The sequence below is a fragment of the Acromyrmex echinatior genome, chromosome 2 (genome assembly GCF_024713525.1).
Source record: "Acromyrmex echinatior isolate Ae372 chromosome 2, ASM2471352v2, whole genome shotgun sequence".
In the NCBI taxonomy this organism is placed as follows: Eukaryota; Metazoa; Arthropoda; class Insecta; order Hymenoptera; family Formicidae; genus Acromyrmex; species Acromyrmex echinatior.
In genome coordinates, this window is record NC_141853.1 from 14807699 (window position 1) to 14829895 (window position 22197).

The 22197-nt window shown below is 32.5% G+C and overlaps 1 protein-coding gene and 1 pseudogene across 11 annotated transcripts in view; one reads left to right on the top strand and one right to left on the bottom strand.

Moving 5' to 3' along the window:
• Window positions 1–22197, bottom strand: part of Ubx (ultrabithorax) — a 388698-nt gene that overhangs the window by 45827 nt on the left and 320674 nt on the right. The gene's annotated exons all lie outside the window — the stretch shown is intronic.
• On the top strand, window positions 180–6233 carry LOC147910532 (uncharacterized; annotated as a pseudogene).

Genomic DNA, 22197 nt, shown 5'->3' on the forward strand with positions numbered 1-22197 from the left:
CGAGAAGAAATAAACGTCAGCCGTAACAAAAGTTTTGTAATAATGTACAAACTAAATATTCAGTAGACAATGCATTTCTTACAAAAGAACGAAATTCGATAAATAATCGAAGAAATAAAAGCCGGCTGCTCCCAAAAGAGCCGGACAGGCATCACCCTCCGACGAAACCCAATTAAGAAATGTTTTGTCCAAGTAGCGAGGAGGAGGTAGTGGATATCGGGACAAGAAGAAGAAGAGCGCGACGCGAGCCGAATAAGAGCACGAGAAGGAATGGAGAAGGCCATGCGATCGAATATCCCAGCGTGAGTCCAAGGGGAATCGAATCCTCGATCGAGAATTCGAAGCATATATACTTGCCGTAGAAACCGAGGGTTTCGCATAGGCGGCAGAACGGCAGCTGTTTGAGCCCAGCAAATTAGTAGCCGGCGCGTGATTGGTCTGTTGCCGCCCCGTTTATATTGCAATACCATCGTCGCCACACTGCTATACTGCCACGATTGTGAGGGCAAGGCAAATGCTCGGTAATGCCTCCTGTACGTGTGCGTTCACCTTTATCTCCTTTCCGTCTTTTCCTCTAACCCTCTTCGTCGCGCCTCTTAGCACCTCGAAACCCTTCCGCGGCAATTTAGTTGCGATATCTTTATGCCGGGATTTACGAGCAGATAATCATCGGAGGGATGTTCCGGCATTTTTCGGTCAAATTATTATTATTTATATTGCATTGCCCCGCGGACAGCGATCTAATGCCTCGCTAGACATTAATTAACTCGGGACCGGCGGCCGATATGCCAGAGAAAATGACTCTATTACCTCGACACTCGTTCAGATTACCGGTGTCTGCCAAAGATGACAATCCAGGAATGATTCAATATTCAAAATAGTCACCGGATACATCGAGTTTATTTGCATCTACCTAAGGCTCAAATATTCAAATTTTCTATTACATCAAGCATCTTGAGAAAATGTCTAATTGTCTAATTGTAATCTAATTGAAATTGACTATAGCGAATAAAATCAACTACAAGTTAATATTAATAAAAGTAATTTAGTTAACACAAATTATGTAAAATATCATAATTGTTATCATAAACTTTATAGCTTCAGTACACACTTTCTTGTAAAATTGCTTTATCTGCAAAGATATACTTTAATTCGTTAATATATCCCAGCCGCGTCTGAGCTGCATATTACAGAAAAGCAAAAGATTATTCGGTGTTGCATAGAATTAAATTACTGGGATGCTTTATGATTCCCCACTGTCCCAACTACCTCTCCTCGTTTTGCTCCGGGTATATCTACTATCTTCCTTCTCTCATCCCTGTCCTTCGGCTAACTTTGTGTATGTGCTTCTTTTTCCCTTCCCACCACCTGCCCGTTATCCCTTCGCCATGGTGCGCGATACTTCCCGGAATTGAGTGAAAATAAAACTCTAAGGAGTATAGCACGGAGAGAAAGAGAGATAAAGAGGAAGAGGAGGATTGTAAAGGGAATGAGGACGGAGGGAGCGATCGTCACGGAACTCATGCAGCGTGAGTCGACTTAAGGCACGATCGCTGTTACTGCTGATGCTGCCGTTGCTGGTGCATTGCGAGCAGCGGCGGGGTGGTATCTACCTATCTTGATGCGATACAAGCCACCTTCTATGCGATATAATCCCATTGCCGATGGGGTCCAACGTGTTGCGCTGTTCAACGAAACCGTGCTAAGATAGAGGCAGCCGTAAATCCTCACTAGCTACCGTAGTCCTAACACCAACGAGCTAGGTCTCTTTGCCCTTATAAAGTCTAGACTACTGTCTTGATTTCGTGACGTTTCTCTCGATGAACTACATTGAGGAAGAAGTTTATTCAATCATGTTACAATTGATTTGAAAGTTACAATTGATCTCAAAGAAAATTCGAAATTGCCTAATAAAAAGTATTTTATATTTTTACGTAATAAATACGAAAACAATTATTCTCATTTTTTATAAGTATTAATTATTTAAAAAATATTTCAATCATTAAATTTTGTATGTCTAGTAAATTATAAAATCAAATTAAACTTTTTGTAGCATACATTTTGTTTCTTCCGTATGTCTTATTTCATAATAAACATATAAAAATATTAATTTTAATATTTACTTACTCATATGGCTGCATATCGACTAAATTGTGCGAATGAATTTAATGCTTACCTGCAATAATGCAAAATAAATTTTTTGTAAGAAATACGTGTAAAATTGTGTGTCTATGTGATAGATAAAAATTATAATTTGTATTAAAATTCAATAAAAGATAAGATATCAAGATATCCAAAAACGTTCCATTATTATTAATCATTATTATAATTGTATTCATTAATAAATCTTTTAATCTACTTATGTTATTTAAGCGATCGTTAAAATTAATGAGACACGTATAAAGCAGAATAAATTATCCATTCTGATCACAGATACACTCGTTACGCGTATAGCGCATAGCTTCATCGCATAGCTTCAGTAACTTGGTTACGCATCATTAACGAAGAGATAAAAGATGAAAACCGCACGAGTCGCCGCAGATCATGATTTCTATTTGTTACTATTCATTTTTTTTTACGTTTTATATTTGCGTTTAAAATAAAATTGCATCGAATATATTTACCTGTGAAAATATAATTATATATACAATCAAATATATAATGAAATTTTCATACAAACGTACGTATAAAAATTTTTCGGAGTAATACAATATTTTGTGTTTTAGTTATCATTTTATACGTATATCATGGCGTGATGATGCAACTGTTGCTGCACCACCACCATTAAAAAAAATAAATGATATTAAGTGAAATTGACCGTCTCAGTTTCAGGAAAACCCATTCCAGATTGATCGATATCGAGCAATTTCGGGGAGGGAACTCTGGATCGCGCAGAATAATGTTGCGCAGAAGGGAGGAGAAAAGGGTGGAATACGGCCTTTCGAAAACCAGGTATTCTGGTCCCTTGCTGGAAAAAGTGGTAGGTTGGGCCTGTTTGGTCGCCATCTCCACGCCAGCGTCACATCACGTACCGAGGCTTCCAATGGCGGACTCAGTATAACGAACCGTCATCGTGCCAGTGAGAAAAAGTTGGACGATGCTTCTCGCGTACCATCGTACCGCCGATTCTAGCTTACGGGAACGAAGGGCCAGAAGAAAAGCGGAGAACAAATAGAATGAAGAAGAGCGAGAGCATATACGTTGGTAAGTGATTGCAGGAGCAAAAGAGTAAAAGTAGAGACCAGACCCTCATTGGAGCGGCTTTCAACTTTCGTTCCTGACCGCATTCACCTAAGGGGAGGCCCCAAGTCGGGCTAATGGGACGCAATTAAATGATTCGTATCAAAGAGGACCGCCGATCGCGCTCACGGGAATGTCGCGAACTAGATGGCGACGGGAGCATGCTTGAGGATCCAGTTGATTCGCTGACCAGGGATGAGTCTAGAAAAATCTCGGCCACGTCCAATTCTATCTCATTAGTGAAGACGACCGCTGATTCTTGTCTCTCTTGTGGTCTTAGCGCAAGAAAAGGAAGCCTTCGGAAGCCATGTATGGAACCGGTCTCCCTTCTGTCTCTCTATCTATACACCTCTATATATTCTGCGGTAATATACCGGGTGTCGCTTGTATACCTTATATTTCTTCCCGCAATACGAATAGCTGTGAAAATCTAACATTCTTGTACGTGAACTGCATTAGAATACGAAGTAAAGGGTAGAAAGACATTGAACTAAGCCGCTCTGCATTAAGATTCCAGAATGATACTACATTTTCTATTCTCCTCTGCTACTCAAAGAGTAAATCTCTATCTCTAGCTACTAATTTAATTGTATTGCTTACTTTACGGGTCAGCTTTTGTTTCGGTCACTGACCGATTCTTCGAAGAGATAAACATCGCTAATCTTTAATATTTTAATTTTCAGAATAGTTGTTATAGAACTTATAAAAACGATTCTGACGCTATTCACAATTTTTGTTCAATGCTTAGAACGATATTGGATAAAGATATTCAAGTCTATTCTTTAAACAGAACACCCCATATGTCTGGCCACGCTTATATTCCGTATGCGCATATATTGTATACCTATACATATATTGTAGTCATAGTGTAGTCCATACTTACATGCACCATGCACATGCATGCGCTGCAAAACAAAGCAAGCTCGTTAAAAGGTACATTGCAACGACTGCACTCTTTGCTCTTCGGTACATCCTACTGCCGGGTCGATCTGTGGTTCCGATTTGCTCAACTAGTCTAGCTTGTGTATTCAAATATTTTTCGCAAATAGATATAAAATTATACTTGAACACGTTTTGACTCCGCTCATAATTGTAGGAATTATTTGGAAAAAAAATTGTCTCAAATTCCTAATCATTGTTTGAAAAAACTCTCTTTTCCCTTTTTTCCATTGTAAAATTGCATACTACACAGGGATGTTAGTTTATAAAATAAATAACAAATTTACAAGAAGACTGATAAATATTTGTTTAAAATGTTTAGACTTTCTAAATAGAAATACAGGACCTATAGAAATTAATTTTTAAGTCATATTATACATATTATACCTAATCACATCTGCTTTTAATAAAGTTAATAGAAAAAAAATAAATCAAAGAATGATAATGTCTGTAAGAGCCAAACACTGAATGTACGAGTGTAATAAATTTATTCAATCAGTACATAATATACAATAGACATTTCGATCCTACTGTGGAATTCTTAATATCGCAAAACAATCATTAAAATACAATTAAAAAATTATTGGTCATACATTTAAAAACTGAAATTAAAAAACCGAATTATGCAACATGTATAGTAATCACAAGCGCATTTTTATTAAAAAAAAAAATAATACATATGATTTCAAGGTATTTACATTTCTCGAGTAAGGGTGCAATTAAAAAGAATCCATTATTCTTTAATGGAAAAAAAATGAATGAAATTTTTCATCTATATCGATGCACAAAAATATTAAAGGATAAGAGACCGGTAGTCTTAAGGTCGAGATAAAATCCGAACGTTGAAATATTGCCTTATTAATGCCGACTACTTTATTAACGTCAAGTGTTCACGCGTGCACAGTTGATCAAGGTGGTAATCAGTATCCCCCAATAAAATTATTTTCGCCCCACGAAACGTTGGCAGAGACCGCTTTACTTGTCGATAAAGAGCGGATTCTTCATAAGCCCACCTAACCACATAACTTTCATGCTGGCAGACAAGCAGAATAAAAGAAAATATAAAAGGTGATCGGCCTTTCCTCGAGGTGGAGTCATGCGAGCGGGCTTGTAGACCTGGTTGTGAAGAAAAAGAGGAGAAGGGCAGCAGAGAGAAAGAGAAAAGGATCAAACGGGCTTAAGGTAAAGAGTGTGTAAGAAAGAGAAGGAACAGAACGAGAGAGAAAACAGAAAGAGAAAGAGAGAAAGCTTCGAGAGGGAAGAACCAACCGGGCAGACATAGCTCTCGAGTTTGCACGACGAGTTTATGCGATTTTTACACTCGATCTGATTTTTTGGCGGCGCCCCTCGCTCTCGTAAGACAGATATATATCCCATGGCTATACAAGAGCCGCGCGTATAAAGACATCGAAGCGAAGCCAACGAGAATTTCTCATCCCATTCCCTTCGCGTTTCTCTTCTCCCCGCGTCATCCTCCTCCTTCTCGATTCTCGTTGCCCCATCCCGTTTGCCACCATACTTGGTATACCCTTCTTTTCTACCAACCGCTTCCTTTCACCTCCTCCTTTTTCACCTCCTTCTACTTCAGGCCCAAGATGGGATACAAGAAGACGAAAAATCGAAGGGCCTCGCCCATAACCGGTTCAGTTTCTCTCTCTCTCTCTTATCGTGCTTTCTGATTCTCTCTCGACTAACCGCTGTTCTAACAACATGCTGACCTGCTCTATATTATAGACTATAGATAATCTGTTTCTCGGTCAATAACATGCATTATTGTACATTTACTAAAATATGTGATAACACACGCGAAAAATAAGAATCAGTTGTTTTATTATATCTATTCAATTTATGAATATTCTGAATGTTAGAAGAAATCATAATCTGTGTATGCATTAAATTGCAATTAGTATAATGAAAGAATAACCATACAAATTAAATAAATTTTTAATTAGCTTTCCATTACTATATAAGAATAAAAATATACAAACGAGAAATAACTATTAATTAATTGCAGAAAAACAGCATATGTACAAAAATATTTTTATATAACTTTCTAGTTCTATTAGGTGTTGGAATTAATTCGTAGCGTTTTTAATGAAAGAATGTTATTTATTTCACATGAGCATTAAAAAATACATTAATGAAAGTACTTCCCATCACTTGTAAAACGCTACGAATTAATTCCAACACCTAATACATAATTTAATTTCTAAAGATGTTGCGTAAAAATTATTATGAATAAAAATAAATCGATTTCACACAAACGGAATTTTCAATTATATTTTAACAATCTCTTTTATTTTTTATTTTCCTTATTTTCAATTATATTTTATTATTTTATATCATCGCGCGCATATCTTCAAGAGATGCCATTAATCCAGCCTTTAAATTGCTACCTTCAAATCAATTGGAACTAAATTAGTTTATCCGTTTCACGTTAAAATTAATATAGTCTATAGATCTATAGTCTGTAGGTATTTGAGTATATATATTTTGACAAATTTGCGTTAATTCATATAACATTTAAAAAATTTAATTTTATAATCTTATAATCTCTTATAATCTCTTATAATCTTATAATCTCGATCAATAAACGCGTGAAAAGAAATACAATTGTTAATATTGTTCAAACCAAGAAGAAAGACCCATACAAGCCGACGTAGTAGGGCACAAGTATGCAGGAATAAGTACAACGCGTATGGACCAACCTTCCTGCATACATAACTAACGACGGGCAAGAGTGTAAAAGCGAGACCAAAGAGTTAAAAAGAAAAAGCGCATAGAACAGCATCCACTCATCACGCGGCGTGTAGCCGGCTTTTACATAAGTGACCATGCCGCTTGGCGGTGAGAGCGAACGCTTTTACAACTCAATGTTAGGTACTGAAGACTTCTCGCGGGTCCCTCTCTCTCTCTCTCTCTCTCTCTCTCTCTCTCTCTCATCTCTCTCCTCTCTCCCTTTCTTTATCTTCCCTGTCTTATACCCTTGCTCTAACTTAACCCTCAACTACATGAATGGGTCATTTGGACCCGGGTGAAAATTTTAGTCGGGCGCTATTTTTGCACGGTTAATATTGCAGAGTTAAAGTGAAGAGGTAAAGAACTTGGAACCTTTCTCTATCAATCGCCGTGATTGTTTCGTTGTTGTCTTAATTCTAATTGTGATGCAATCAAAGTTTGGCTTGAGCGACTTGGACCCGTCAAATGTAAATTAGATAGATTTTTGCCGACAGTAAAAATTTGTTTTTAGTAAGTACATGTCTATTAGTGCTGTATTCGAGTATATGTGTTATTTTCTTAAAACATAGATTCATTGTCAAAAAAAGTATTTTTGTGAGAGAAGCGTCTTGGCAAAACGATTGCTTTATTTTCTCAAAGTTATAAAATCGTGAGTAAATAATGTCTAAATCATTATACATTTAATATAAAATATTTTCATTGCATTTTTTTTTAAAGAAGAAAATACCTGACTTTTCCGATATTATTTTTCCGAACATGTATAAAAGTGCTCCTATTTCATTCAAATATTTCATGCAAATAATTATATTTTTTAGAATGAATCAATAACGTTTTTTGTTTCTTAAATTCATATTTTCTTCTTTTTAAAATACTACTTATTTTTATTTGTATCTTTTTTATTATAAAATATGATTTTTTGAAAAAAAAACTGATTATTATACTCTTATTTCACAAATTCTTCAATATCTTTCGGCATAGCTTTTTCAATTATTATCAAAATCTTTTTATGTTTTAATATTTCGATTCTATACATTTTGACATTTCATTAAAAATAATTTTTTTCCATTGAGATTTATGATAATTACAGAACCAGTCAAAAAGCGCCGTAAGTGACTTGGACGCAGATATGTAAATTAAGATTCTAAAACAAGATATGTAGTTGAGAATTAACAAAATCACTTGCGTAAATATACATGCATATACAGATACTTACAATTAGTAATATGTTTCTATTTATTATTACGGAATATTATACATAATGGATATAAAATAAACGGTGTAATGATATAAAATAAAATGTACTTAAATTTAGTATCCAATAAACCGTATTACAATGAAGATTAAACAGTTTCAATAACAGAAATCGGCGACTTAAAAAAATTTAATTTTGCTCAGAAGTCCGACGAAATAGGAGGGAAAAAAATCAATAGCATGCCGGAACAATATTATCTTGGTAGGTTCTTTAAATAGATTTCAAGGTATTTCGACACCAACCCTAAAAAGAAAAGATCGGAAACTCTTATCTCTCTGCATCCCTCGCGTATCTCTCATCCATTATACGTTTGCCTTGCTCCATCGATCCTTCTTTACCCGTTAAGCGAGTTTCGGATGAGTTTTTCTGTTCATATAACACATCATGGTGTGATAATAAAACGTTGTGCAGACAGATCCAACTTTCAATTAATTAAAGATTTATATTTGTTTACATTAAGCATAATAATACACATGAATATTTCATTGTGAAAAATTATTTCAAAAAAAAGAATTAGTTTCTAATTTTTTAAATATTAAATCAGTTTTGAATTTTTAAATTTCAATAAAGATATTTAATAAAAACAGCAAAAAAAAATAAATTTTGCGTAAAATATAATATAATCATATAAAACTATAATATTAAAAATATTTTTTAATTTATATAATTTAATTAATTTCAAATTAATTGTCCAAGAGTATCAAAACACCAGTAATTTATAACTTATTATTTTAACTTTTAACATATGATCAAAAATAAAGATATTTTTGCGCACATTAAGCTTTAAAATTAGGGCCATCACACACAAAATTATATAAACTGCATAATCACAGCATAAGGCCGATTGGCATTTAGGTTGCGCGCGGATTGATGAAATAAGGGGCAGGAACCACGCTGAAAATCGACCGAAATGTGCAAGTAAATCCCAGCACTGTTTCTAGACCAATGAGCATCTTATGTAAATCAACATGGCGTCTTTATGGTGGATGCTTATTGGTTCAGCGACCTTCTGCAACTTATATCATTTTGTGTGTGGTGGTCCTTTTTACATAATCTGTATATCGGATAAAAAATAATGTAGAATCCCCGATTGCTAAAACATGCTTATTTTTTTTGCTAAAATTTTTATTGCTAAAATAGAATTTATTCCATTTCAATATATTTTTGCGCATCTATTTTAAGAATTTGTCAATTAATCATAATATTTTATTTCTTTTAGCATTTAAGATCTAGATGAATAAGATCTAAATGAAGATTTTTGATCTAGATGAATAAATATAGCGGTGAAGGAAAATTCATGTCCAAAAAATATATATGTAATATTTATTTATCGGAGTTAATAAAGCATGTTGGATTTAATAAAAGTGCTTCGCATTATAATATCTAAATTAATCATTCATAAATGAATATTTATAAATTTTAATTTCAGTATTCATATGTATAATTAAATTATAAATAATAATATTATAAATTATAAATTAATTATTTATAAACATGGAAGTTTTATGAGATTTCCAAACATACTGAGATACTTTGAGATGTTCCACGTGCAACTGCTTTGCGTGCATCGTCACTTAACATAAATAACCTGTTTTCGACTAGTGTATCCTTGTCAGAAAAGCAATGCATTCTTGCAAATCACCAAGAAACATCAAATATGTCTACAAATATCTACACATGCTGCACATGTGTTATTCTGGAGATATCTTCTATTGTGTATCTTGAAATATGAAAAAGAAAATTACAAAAGCGAGCAAACTTATTAGAATATTTGTGATTTCACTGGTCAACACTTACTGTGTTTCAAATTTACTGCCAGCGCTGAAAATGCTACAGGTTACATCACGTGCACTATAAATTTTCAGTACAGGCAGTCAATTTTGAAACGTACCCTGAATTTGCTCACTTTTTGTAATTTTCATCAAGTTTCAAGATACACAATTGATCCTCTGATTTTTATCGATTACAAATAAAGAAAGTCGTCATAAAATAAAAAATGCAAATGAACCAAAACGTTAAGAATTATATATTCTAATTTCGAATAAAAATTATAATACTTAATTTGCTTAGTTCGCGCAGTATTTAAGCTTATCAATATATTCAGGGAGAAGCAATTTAATTGCGTACATAAGCGTAGCCCGATCTCTGTGTTTACCTTGATTCCGCGTGTCCAAATAAAATGAATTTTCATTTACATTAAGAAATTTAAGAAAGCGCGACGATAACCACGCAATTAAAATGCTGGAGCACGTATACAAATTGTGGATATAATCCGCGGAAGAAAAAGTTAATGGTTGTTACTATATGAGATTACGTATGAAATGCAAATTGCGGTATTATAATTTTTACCATGAATATTTTTGCTAAACTTTTGCCCGCCCGCACAGTACCTAATGCATAATGAAACCGTTTAAAAATAATTTCAACCGCTCCGTATACTATCGTAGAACGAAAGTGTTGAATTACAACTTTTTCCCCGTTAAATCAAACTCAGCAAAACTAAATACATTTCGCGTTGCTAATCAAGCGCTTTATTCGAGTTTGATCCAAGTTTCGTCAACAATACATCTCCTGCTTCGCACTAATTGAAGACACTCGCTTCCACATACACACATACACAAGCCCGCGCGAATATGTAGGTGTAAACTCTTTGATAAGATGGCTACAGCTGTTGCGCTTTAAACGGAAGTTTCCGCGATATCAATCGGTAATTACATACCTTTGTCGACGGTCAATCGGTGACATTGCGAGCGAGCTGGTAATCGTTTGAAATCGCCGTGGGAAACAGTAAGAAAATTATCACAATTGAAAGACCGCGAGAGACAAGTCTCGTACAACGACACGGCAGCCATATTGGACGGCCCTCGCCACTCCCCGAAGTCCCCGACTCCCCATCGCGTCGCGGTAACTGTTGCCGGTGACCGTTCGCGGCTCGTGCGATCGAGCCGCCGCCTATCGGCGTTCCGTGACTTCCATCGCATCGACCAAGCTCCATCACGGTGCAGCCACACAACACTCCCATCCCGTGACGCTCTCTCGTGGACTGGACGAGTCGCCATATTGGCACGGCGCGACATGCGCAGATTGGACGACTGGTCCGAGCCGAACGTCCGCGTCCGTCGGATTACGCCTACGTCACGTGTCAATCATTCCGTGCCGTTGAAAATCTTACAAAATACATGTACAAAAATAACGCCGAGTGTTCTTACAATACGATGTGATCGCATGCACGGTAAGATATTTTTAGAAAACATTTGTCTGGGTATTATCGCGTCGTGGTTAAAGCCGTGACGTGTAACGAGAACGAGACAGAGAGAGAGAGAGACCTAGGATTGAGTGTGCGTGACTGCGAAAGTGTTGTGTCTGCACAGTGATTTCCTTGATAAATTTCTCGTAATAATTTCCTCTCATGCGACTTTATTCCAGCCTTTAAACTATATGTGATATCTTTTGCGCTTGCTCCGATATCAACAAGAATTATTTCTGACATGTGCAGCTGCCTCTGTAAATGGCTTCTACACGTGTGAATCACGCCTGCGCCATTGAGTACACGCACATAATCGGGAGGATGTGTGTAACTTGGTAATCTCTGATGAAATTTCGTATTACAAGCAGTAACAATTACTTTCATATCTGTAGATCAGTTGCCGAGATTAAGACCGGAAAGGAATAGAGCAAAATAAATAAATCTCGTTAATAAATTAGCGTAACTTCTTAAAGATTGAATATTATTGGGTTTAAAAAATTATAATAAAAATATTTAATAATTTTTTTTAACATATGTATATGAATTTCAATAATTTGATAGCAATAACCTGACATACCTGTATGTATACACTGTAAAAAATAAAATGTTAATTTTAACTTACAATCATCTAGTGAATTTTCTGAGACATGCAAAGATGTTAAATTAAATTAACGTATTAATTTTAATATTTTTACATGTCTCAGAAAGTCTACTATGCGACTGTAAGTTAAAATTAACATTTTATTTTTTACAGTATAATATTATATATGTATAGCAAAATAGTCATAAATATAAAAGAATAATTTATCTCTTCATAAAATTTAAATGCTACTTTAAAAAATGTCATTTTATATGTACAGAAGAATTTGTACGTAGAATAGGAAGATATATGGTAATAAAAAAGCATGATACTTTCATTGGAACAGATATATATGTACAATTTTCAAAGCTTTATTACATTCATAATTAAAGCAAAAATTTCTCAAATTAAAGCAAATTTTTTTTTATATAAAAAATTGTAACGTAAAATATCGTTATATGTATATGATCTATAGAATATAAAAGATTATGATAATAAAAGATACGTGCATGTGCGTGCGTATGTGTAACGAGCGAAGAAAAAAATGTATGACCATAAATTTTCTCTATTTTATTCGCCTGATTATTATCGATGTAACACTATAATGTTAACAAGAGAAGTCTGACGTGCCTTGAATTCATCTATACATATAAACGTACACTTTGAATTCCAAGAAGAAAGCATGGCTTCTGCTAAGCTGACATTCCATTAAGTATGCTCGAGATGTATTGCGTAAGATTGTTTGCAGACTCGAATAAGCGGATTTCAACGAATAAATATTCTTACATAATGGTATAATATTTTTCAACTCGATATAAACTTCCCCATGGAACAATCTAATAATAATCTATTTTTCTGAAACATTTAACACATCCATTCAACATCTTAATGTACACACATTTAGATTAATAATGGAATAAAGTTACGATTCTAAAATTTTAACTTAATAGTTGGAACATATATGACTAAAAATTGATTACGTTATAAATTTTAACTCTCAAAATATTATCATTTATAGTAAAAAAAAAAATTGCCATTCAGAATTTATCCTTGTTAAAATTAATCGATTACTTCGCTTTGTCCTGCAGAAAATATTTTATACGGTAACATAAAACTTTGGCAAGTGTAAATTTTGTTATAAAAAAAAAATTAAAGCAAAGTTTGGTAATGTCTTTCAAATATTTGATAGAACGATTTAAGGTTATCCCAAAGGATAGATATATGTCGAGTCCATGTCGGAGCATGTAGTGCGAAAATTCGAGCACCTGACTCGTCTTCGGAAACAACGGTTATGGCTTCACCGCGAACGGAACCCACCGGATAGTTTCGCGGGCGGAGCTAATTTACGTGAAGTCGGGCAATAAACATCGCGTCTCTCACTAGAGAATACCGCCGAACGTGCATATACACGTATACATACGAACCTACGCGGTAAAGGAGCGAGAGAGAAAAGCGTCGAGAAGTGCGTTCGTGTGTATGAACGAGAACCATACGCACGTAGAGCGCAACAGTAGTCGTAGCGCTGGTTAATTAGGGTTTAAGTTTATGAGGTGCAGGGCGCACGCCCCACCCCTTCTCCTCTACCCGCCCCATCTCTCTCCCAACCTCTCTCGCCCCCACTGAATCCGCCGCAACCCCAACGTCTACCCATCCCCTACGCACTAACAGCAAACCACTATACCAGGAACAGTAGCGTCGCCCTTTGCATTTATCTGTACATTCACTGGCGCACAATCGCGCATATACATGTACGCCCGGGATATCAAACTTCACACGCGAGAGCAATAATAAATGTTGGACGTTCGCAGCTTTGCAGGTTTATCGCTGTTACCGCAGATTTACGTGGATTCACAATAAAAAAAGGATGAACGTTGGATGTATAGGGCAATGAAAAGATGGTGATTACAGTTTCCGCTCGCTTCCAACGACACACGGAATGAAAAATCCGATACTCGCTGTTGTTCGAAGCACTCGTTGTTCGTTGTGAATATCTGGATATTAGAATGCGATAGAGTTTCCCGCCCGAACAGATGTAGCTTTATTTCGAATACATATATATTATACCAGTTGAAATCAGGATTAAGTATCTTGTTGCAAAGATTTAGGAAAAAATCCTTGTCATATTTATTATTTTTAATTTACCATATTTTATATATTTATGTTTGTCTTACTACGAAATTGAAGATTTATTTGTAAAATAAATGAAACTAAAATTATTGGTTGAACTTTCGACCTATGTTCATTAATGGTGTACACCATTAATGAATAAAGGCTGAATGGTTTTTTTAATACTCTATATAAAAGACATTTGAAGAAAAAGTATGGTTTATTGCAATTCCAGCGATATTTCTTGTTATATAGTATTATAGCAGAGATCTATACTCTATAATTATTTTTAAACAGAGTTCTGGCTACAATTTCTTCAATTTTCGTTTATTAGTATAAAAAATGTAGAACTCTTTTTTTATTTTTATAAGGAACTGTAGAACTATGGAAAAAAAATGTTATTGTCATAGTGAAATCAGAAAGGTGAAGTATTCCGAAGAAAAGTAGTAGATAGAAATGTCGATAGCGTTTAATTGGTCGAAATTTACCCCCTCCTTGCCCCATCATGCTTCATCTTTCTGATTCTACCATGATCATTACTTCTTTCATTTTAACAGAATGTCATATTAACTTCACAGATACTCAAAAGTAGAATCTATAAAGTTAGCACGACATTCTATTTAAAAAATCCAAAAATTGAAAATATGGCGTATTAACTTTGCGAATCTAGCATGATGCTTCCCCTCTAAAGTATAAGAAAAACATAAATATTTCTACTTTTAATTACAAATTCCATTAGTACTACTTGGATTCTATTAATATATTTAAAATAATAAATTAAAGTAATTTCAAATTAAAATTTCAAAAATTATCACACAATTTTAACACACTCAAATACAGAGTGTTAAAAAACGTTCAGCATTTCTATTGTAGGTATATGATATACCATACTGAAAAAAGCCTCAGTGAACATATAAATCGGAAACTCAACTGTTTCTAGAGATAAACGATTTTGTATGTTAATATCATATCTGATTTACTGGCTTTTATGTATCATATGCAATGTTGTAAAATGTATCTTTGCAAAATTTATATACCTTGTTAAATATTAAAAGGAGTTATGATAATTCAATTCCTTGAATTAAATAACCTTTTGTTATTTTAATTTTCGTCAAAATAAATTAATCGATTTCTTTGATTAATTTCAAAATCATAGTAACGTATATAATAAATAAATACTTAATAAATAATAAACTAAAGTTGAATTAAATTTAATACATTTTTTAGTTAAATTGTTTAACCCTATTAATTAAATTAATGATATATTGAGTAGTAGCAGTGGAAATAATTAAAGATAATTCAAATTATAGGAATTTGATATTATGAATTTAACAATATATAAGTTTTAATTCTTCGAAAGCAAAAATGGATAATCTAATAACTATAGTATTAGAACATTGTTGGAACTCAGCTGTAACCATATCGACAAGCTGTTCCATTCGTAGCGCGCTAGTCGGAAGATGTATTTCGATTTCAAGACGCTGACCTCAGGAAATCTTTCCATTCTTCTTTTCTTTTCCAATTCCTTCTTACTTCTGTTAAGTTAGCACTCCATTTCTAAAATTTTGATATAATTGGTAGAGTCCTGGCAGCTTCTCAAAAGAGTTCTTTATACTTTACTCACAGCTAATTTATAACTCAACTACTCGAATTAAAGCATTTTTTATTTTTTGAATTTAAAGATAAAAGACCATAAATTTATCTGAAAGCGGTGTTTCTACAAAACACCTTCATATTAATCATTGATTGCGTTATTTAGAGAGACGTGATGCATGGGATAACTATGTTGCCAGGTCAAAATCGCCATAAAAAATACAGACTCTTACTCGAATCCCCTTTATCAATCTTCCTTAACCTGAGTTCGCGTGCTATGAATTAACACTATCAGGCAGAGATCTTCTGTCGCAGGTTGACCTCGTGAGAAACGTTGCTTCGCGTGCAGCTATATTACCACAGATGGACAAAAAGCAACAGAAGATAAGGCCAAAGTTCTGAAAAAAAGAAACTGGATACTAAGGGATACATAATATGCTCGGTTTTTGATATGTGTAATAATGTAAACGAATCCAACTGGAAAAACTCCACTCAGTTCTCTTTCTCATGATCGTTGCGATAGTGTCTAACTACAGTTGCGATGTCATGTATACATGTATGCTGATGCATACACTTGTGCATAGCGCCTGAGCAGAATACATAAAAGCTGTCATAAATCAAGCCAAGTATTATTCCCTCAGTAAAGCTTCTTTTGCAAGTAACAAAAGTCTTGAATCTTTTTAAAAGCTTTTTTTAAGAACTCCTTGGAGATCATTAGCGAGAAGAAGATAAGAAATTTATTTGCCTAATTACTTCAAAATTTACTTAAAATTTTTATAAGAAATTCAATTAACGTCATTTTCATTCTTTTAAATACATCTTCTACTACTGTAAAATAACATTAATACTGTAAAAATATTATACTTAATTAATTTACTCAAAATATATTTTTTAAGCAATCATCGGAAATTTAATTAATAAAGAATATATACAATATTATTTGAAATATCTAACTTTGACTGTGATGATGGCATACTTGATACATTTTTTAAGAATTATTTATTATTATTACTGTATATTTTTGTAAATTAATAATTATGAAGAATATATTTAATTACTCAAGATCTATTTTATATTACATTAATATTTGTCAAACAACTTTGGTTCAATATATGAGAAAATAAGCGTGCAATACTATACATAGAACGATGCTTCACTTATTATTAGGTATCCCAAAAGGGTAAAAAGGAAGATTGGAGATATATGTGTACATGCCAGTGGTACATAATATATATCCGACAACGTTGTACAGCATAATTAAATCATTCCGACGGTTTTGCAATTAAACTCGATTATTTGCTCGTCGCTAGCTCGTCCCACACCGACCACGATTTAACTCTTTCAAGCCCCATATGCCCACCCTTCGGCACGCTTCATACATACGAAGCGAAATAATCTTTGCGCTTAATTATATTAGGGGTGATTTTGAAACACATTCTTAGAAGAAAGTGTAATTGTGTGGAAATTATATATATTGTACAATTTTCGAAATATTTCAATTTATACCAATTGATTTAATTTTTCTTTCCTAATATTATTCAAAGTGTTAGATAATATTTCGTTCCGGTAAATTAAATAAAATGTTAACTTAAATTATAAAATTAGTATGAATAAAAAGTTAAACATATACACTGAAAAAAAGTCTTTAGTAAATATTAATATATCATAAGTTTGAACTTGATTTTTTTTGTAAGAAATGTATAAATGTTAATATAAATTTGTGATATTTAATAATAATAAATCGACTATATATTAAAGATATCCATTCTTATGAAATTACGTGTATTGAAGCTAATTTCTTTTCTCTTCTTTCTCTCTCTCTTTCTCTCTCTCTCTCTCTCTCACTAATTTATATTAATTACTAACATAAGTATAGTCGACGAATTTGAATAATTATTTTGTTTGTCGATATAATATTTGATATACAGGGTGTCTGGAAATAATCGCCATTTTATCAACATGAGAAAATGATATTAAAAAATTCTGAAAAAATTCTAAAAAAATTCTCAGAACTTTATGAGAAGAAAATAAATGATTTTTGTCCCTTGCAGTTTTTCTGTAAAGTTGATATTATTTGAGTAAAAAATTATTCAAGACCAATATTTATATTTGACAATTTTTAGTAATTAATATCTTGTTAACTATTGCGAAAATTGCAAAATGATAGAGGACTTTTCGACTCAGTTTAATCCTCCCTACCCAGGAAATATTTGGCGATTATTTCCAGACACCCTGTATATATAAGATTTTTTATGGCAAAGAGAGTTAATATTGCTATTAAAACTCGTACAAATTGTTTATAAATATACACGGAAAAAAATTAATTGGATGACACAGCAAACCTATAATTTACTACGTACATTCAACATCGATAGCTAAGAAGATTTGATGGATTAACAAATCGCTAATGTTATTTAGCTGTCAACTTTGCTATTTTAACATAGAAAATTGACTGTCTGTATATTATGACTGTAGATTTGCTGAATCAGTGAAGTTTTCAGCTGTGTTTTTTTTCCGTGTACGTATAGAGTTCAATGAAAACTTTCAGTTATCAAGTAAAAATAAAAATATAATTTCCTACAAATGTAATGCTATATTAAGATTAATATATTTGGAGTATTCATAAAGATGGGTATATTAATAATTAATATATCATTCGTTAATAGACAATTCTAGAAGATTCCGCTCACGGCGCGCGGCATAGACACGTTTATTGCAAATAATTAATATAGTAATTAATCAAAAGGCACTCACAAAAATATTGAAATACTGGAGAAAAATTTATATAATCATTAACTATTAAGTATGCATAATTAATATGCATTTACATGATTAATTTTTCTCGTATATTGAATAAAAGTTGTTTGACAAATATATATTGATATAATATAAAATAGATCTTGAGCAATTAAATATATTTTTTGTAATTATTAATTTATAAAAATATACAGTAACAATAACAAATAATTCTTGAAAAATGTATCAAGTACGCCATCATCACAGTCAAAGTTAAATATTTCGAATAATATTGTATATATTCTTTATTAATTAAATATCCGATTTGATTGCTTAAAAAATATATATTTTTTATAAATTAATTAAGTAGCTGTAATGTTATTATATATTTGTAGATACCTTAAAGATTTAATTAATAAATAATATTTGAAAAATACATATAAAAATACTTAAATTCCGGATGAGAATTGGTATATTAACTATTGATATAGGTAAATTCGCATTAATTACTAACATAAGTATAGTCGACGAATTTGAATAAATTATTTTGTTTGTCGTTAATGACATAATATTTGATATATATATAAGATTTTTTTATGACAAAGAGAGTTAATATTGCTATTAAAATTTACATACAATTGTTTGTAAATATACACGAAAAAAAATTAATTGGGTGATACAACAAACCTATAATTTATAATTTACGCAAATTCAGTGAAAATCGCATGAATTCGCATGAAAATCTTCATGTTTTCATTATTATCATAATTATTGCTATAGCTAATACTGAAGAATACTGAACTTCTGGATGAGAATAAATATATTAATTATTAATAAAGCAAGCTTTAAAATTAATATTCGTGATTTATGAGTAATTTTGCGTATTTTCGCAATAAATTGATGGTTTTCAATATACTATATGTCTCTCTTACTATGAAGAAATATTTATTAGGATCCACAAAAAATTTTGACATTTTTACAGCAAAGCAGATATATTAACTATTAATGTACATTTTCCTCCGTGTACAGATAACCAATTTAAAATAATCCACTACTTTTTTAATTTTTAACTTCTTTGTTATTTTAATTTTTAAATTATTATTTGTTGAATGTTGCAATTTCTAATTTATTATTAATCCTTAGCAGTGAGACATGTATTCTAAAATGTATAATTTTGAAGGCAAAACTATGATAGCTGTCCTCTTAAATTACGTTTATAAAATATATTTGCAAATTGCAAATAATAAGATAGTTGCGTCAGTTTAATTAAAATGCTATAATAATTTCATAGAAAATACATTTTTTATTTTCTGTGTCATTAATTTTTTATATATTAAAAGTTAGTAACATATTATCTGAAAAGACAAAATTTTTAGATAATATGTTACTAACTTTTCAGAATGGTAATTTTCCAACGAAATCGACATAACAAAAACATAATATCCGAAAAGTGATAAAACGCGCCGACTACATCCCAAAACTTTCTCTACATAAACATTTTTTGTACAAAAAAATAGCAGAGTCTATCCTTAATAAGAAGAACGCAACTTTCACTTGGAAAATGTCTGTTTCGTTTTTTACGAGTTCTTTGATAAAAACATTTAGTTTTGCTTCGGCTGAAAAAAAGTATTGAAAATCCTAAGATCGTAAAAAAAGTAAAGGTTGGATGTTTTTTGTCGGTTCATTCGGAGAAATCTGCTTTCAGGTAAAAAAGGACATATAATTTAAACGCTATCGAAGTTTCACATTTATTGTTCAGAAAAAAATGCTTTTCTTATGCCTATTTAAATGTATTTCTTGCTATTCATAAAATATTCTTGCATAAGTCTTACAAAACAAATATTCTATCATTTGAAAAGGAAGAACTAAATTTCATGATATACATGTAAAAATTCGAAATAATAAATAACGATAATTCGCAAATTATACGTCACGTACATCTTATAAAAATAATGGAAACGTCGGTAATATAACTTATATCCGTGTCAGCGTTTTTCCTCTAAGCAATACGATCGTCAGAGACAGATAATTAAATCTGTGACTTAGTTTGCACTATTCCATTCTGCCCTGCCTTCCTATATTTTGTTCCAACAACATATCTCGCTTACTCCGTTTTGCGGAGTCGAGAGAGCAAAACGGAGGATGCGACAATATCCGGCACCCCGGCGTCCGACAACTGATAACGCCAAGGGATGTTTATGTGTGTGTTCATAATACGCTTGCCCGTTTGGATGCTGAATCTAATACGGAAATACAGAATTTTCTATTGACACAATGAATGTTAAAAATATTCCTATACTTTTGTAACTGACTACGACTTATTTAATTTTCTGATTAGGAGTTTTTGTATATAAATAATTGTTATATATTATTATATATTTTCAGAGAGTAAGAGTAATATTTCTCTGATATTATTTCATATCATATACTATTTCATATCAATAAAATTGAGATAAATGTGAATTCTATTATAAATGCTTAAATTATTTGTTACATGAAAATTATATATTCAAAACAAAATTAGATCAAAATAAGAAAATTAATGATAGGCGCAGAGTTACAAGCTTTATTTACATTATTCGAAAATAATATAGTTTAACACGATATTCGCGATTCATGCAAACTTGGTGATAATTCTGACTAGGCAAATTTTATCGATGTTGAATGAATCAAGTCACAAAGAGGGAAGTACTTTCCTGCCAGCTCAATGGCTTTCGTATCTATATGTAAATAAAGTAGAAAGAGTGCGGGGAAAAGAAGAGGCAGCTATTTCTCTCCACGGAACGTCGCGTAATTTACGTGAGGACTGAAGATAGCGAAGGGACTTAATTCACGTGCCACCAACGAAAAATAGGATGGTCCCCAGTGAGATTGAAACAGCATTCGCTACTCTTAATTTTCTCAATCGCATAAAATTAGCGACAGTGAATCACACTGTATTTTTTGTATTAAATTTCGAAAAGACATAAGATACATGTAAAAGATTTTATAAAGATCTTAGAGTAATCATAGTAAAATTTTTTTCCAAAGAAGAAATAAGTAAATCATTTTTCTTATTGTTACATTTAATAAAATATCAAATTATCTCTTAAAAAATTTTGTATTTCGTATTTTGAGATTCAAAATATCTTTTTCTATTTTTTATTTATCTGATATTGTCTCAATGTTCTTTATGAGTAGAATTGTAGAAGAAATAAATACTGACATACAATTCTTAACACATGACTTTGAAAGAAATAGCTTTCCTTTCGCATCGCACAGCATACAATTCAACCGAGAATTCAACTATTTCTCGCAATACAAGAATAGGTAATATACTTCTGACTTTCCGGTCCTTGAAAGATCATAACATATCTCTATCGACTAAAATAATAGTTCGCTACGGCTGCCACACCCAGCATTGTATACACAAATACTTATGCACCTGTCGCTTGCTTTGGTATTTTACGTGTAAGGAATACCAATAATACATACAGCATATTGAACGCATATACACATCAGCAGGCACATGGAGAAATATATAAAAGATCTACGTGTATATATACATATATATATATATATATATATATACATATATATATATATATATAAATAAGCGTCACAGCGAATTCGAAAAGACAGCAAAATGCGAACGTTAGTGAGAGAAAATGGGAGAGGGAAATAGATGAAGTCGGTGTAGAGAGGTTGGTAAGGAGATGGAGGTCGGTTTCCTGGGGAAGAGGGGACGTGGAAGAACGAAAGGGGGTTGGCGGGGCGGCGGTGGTA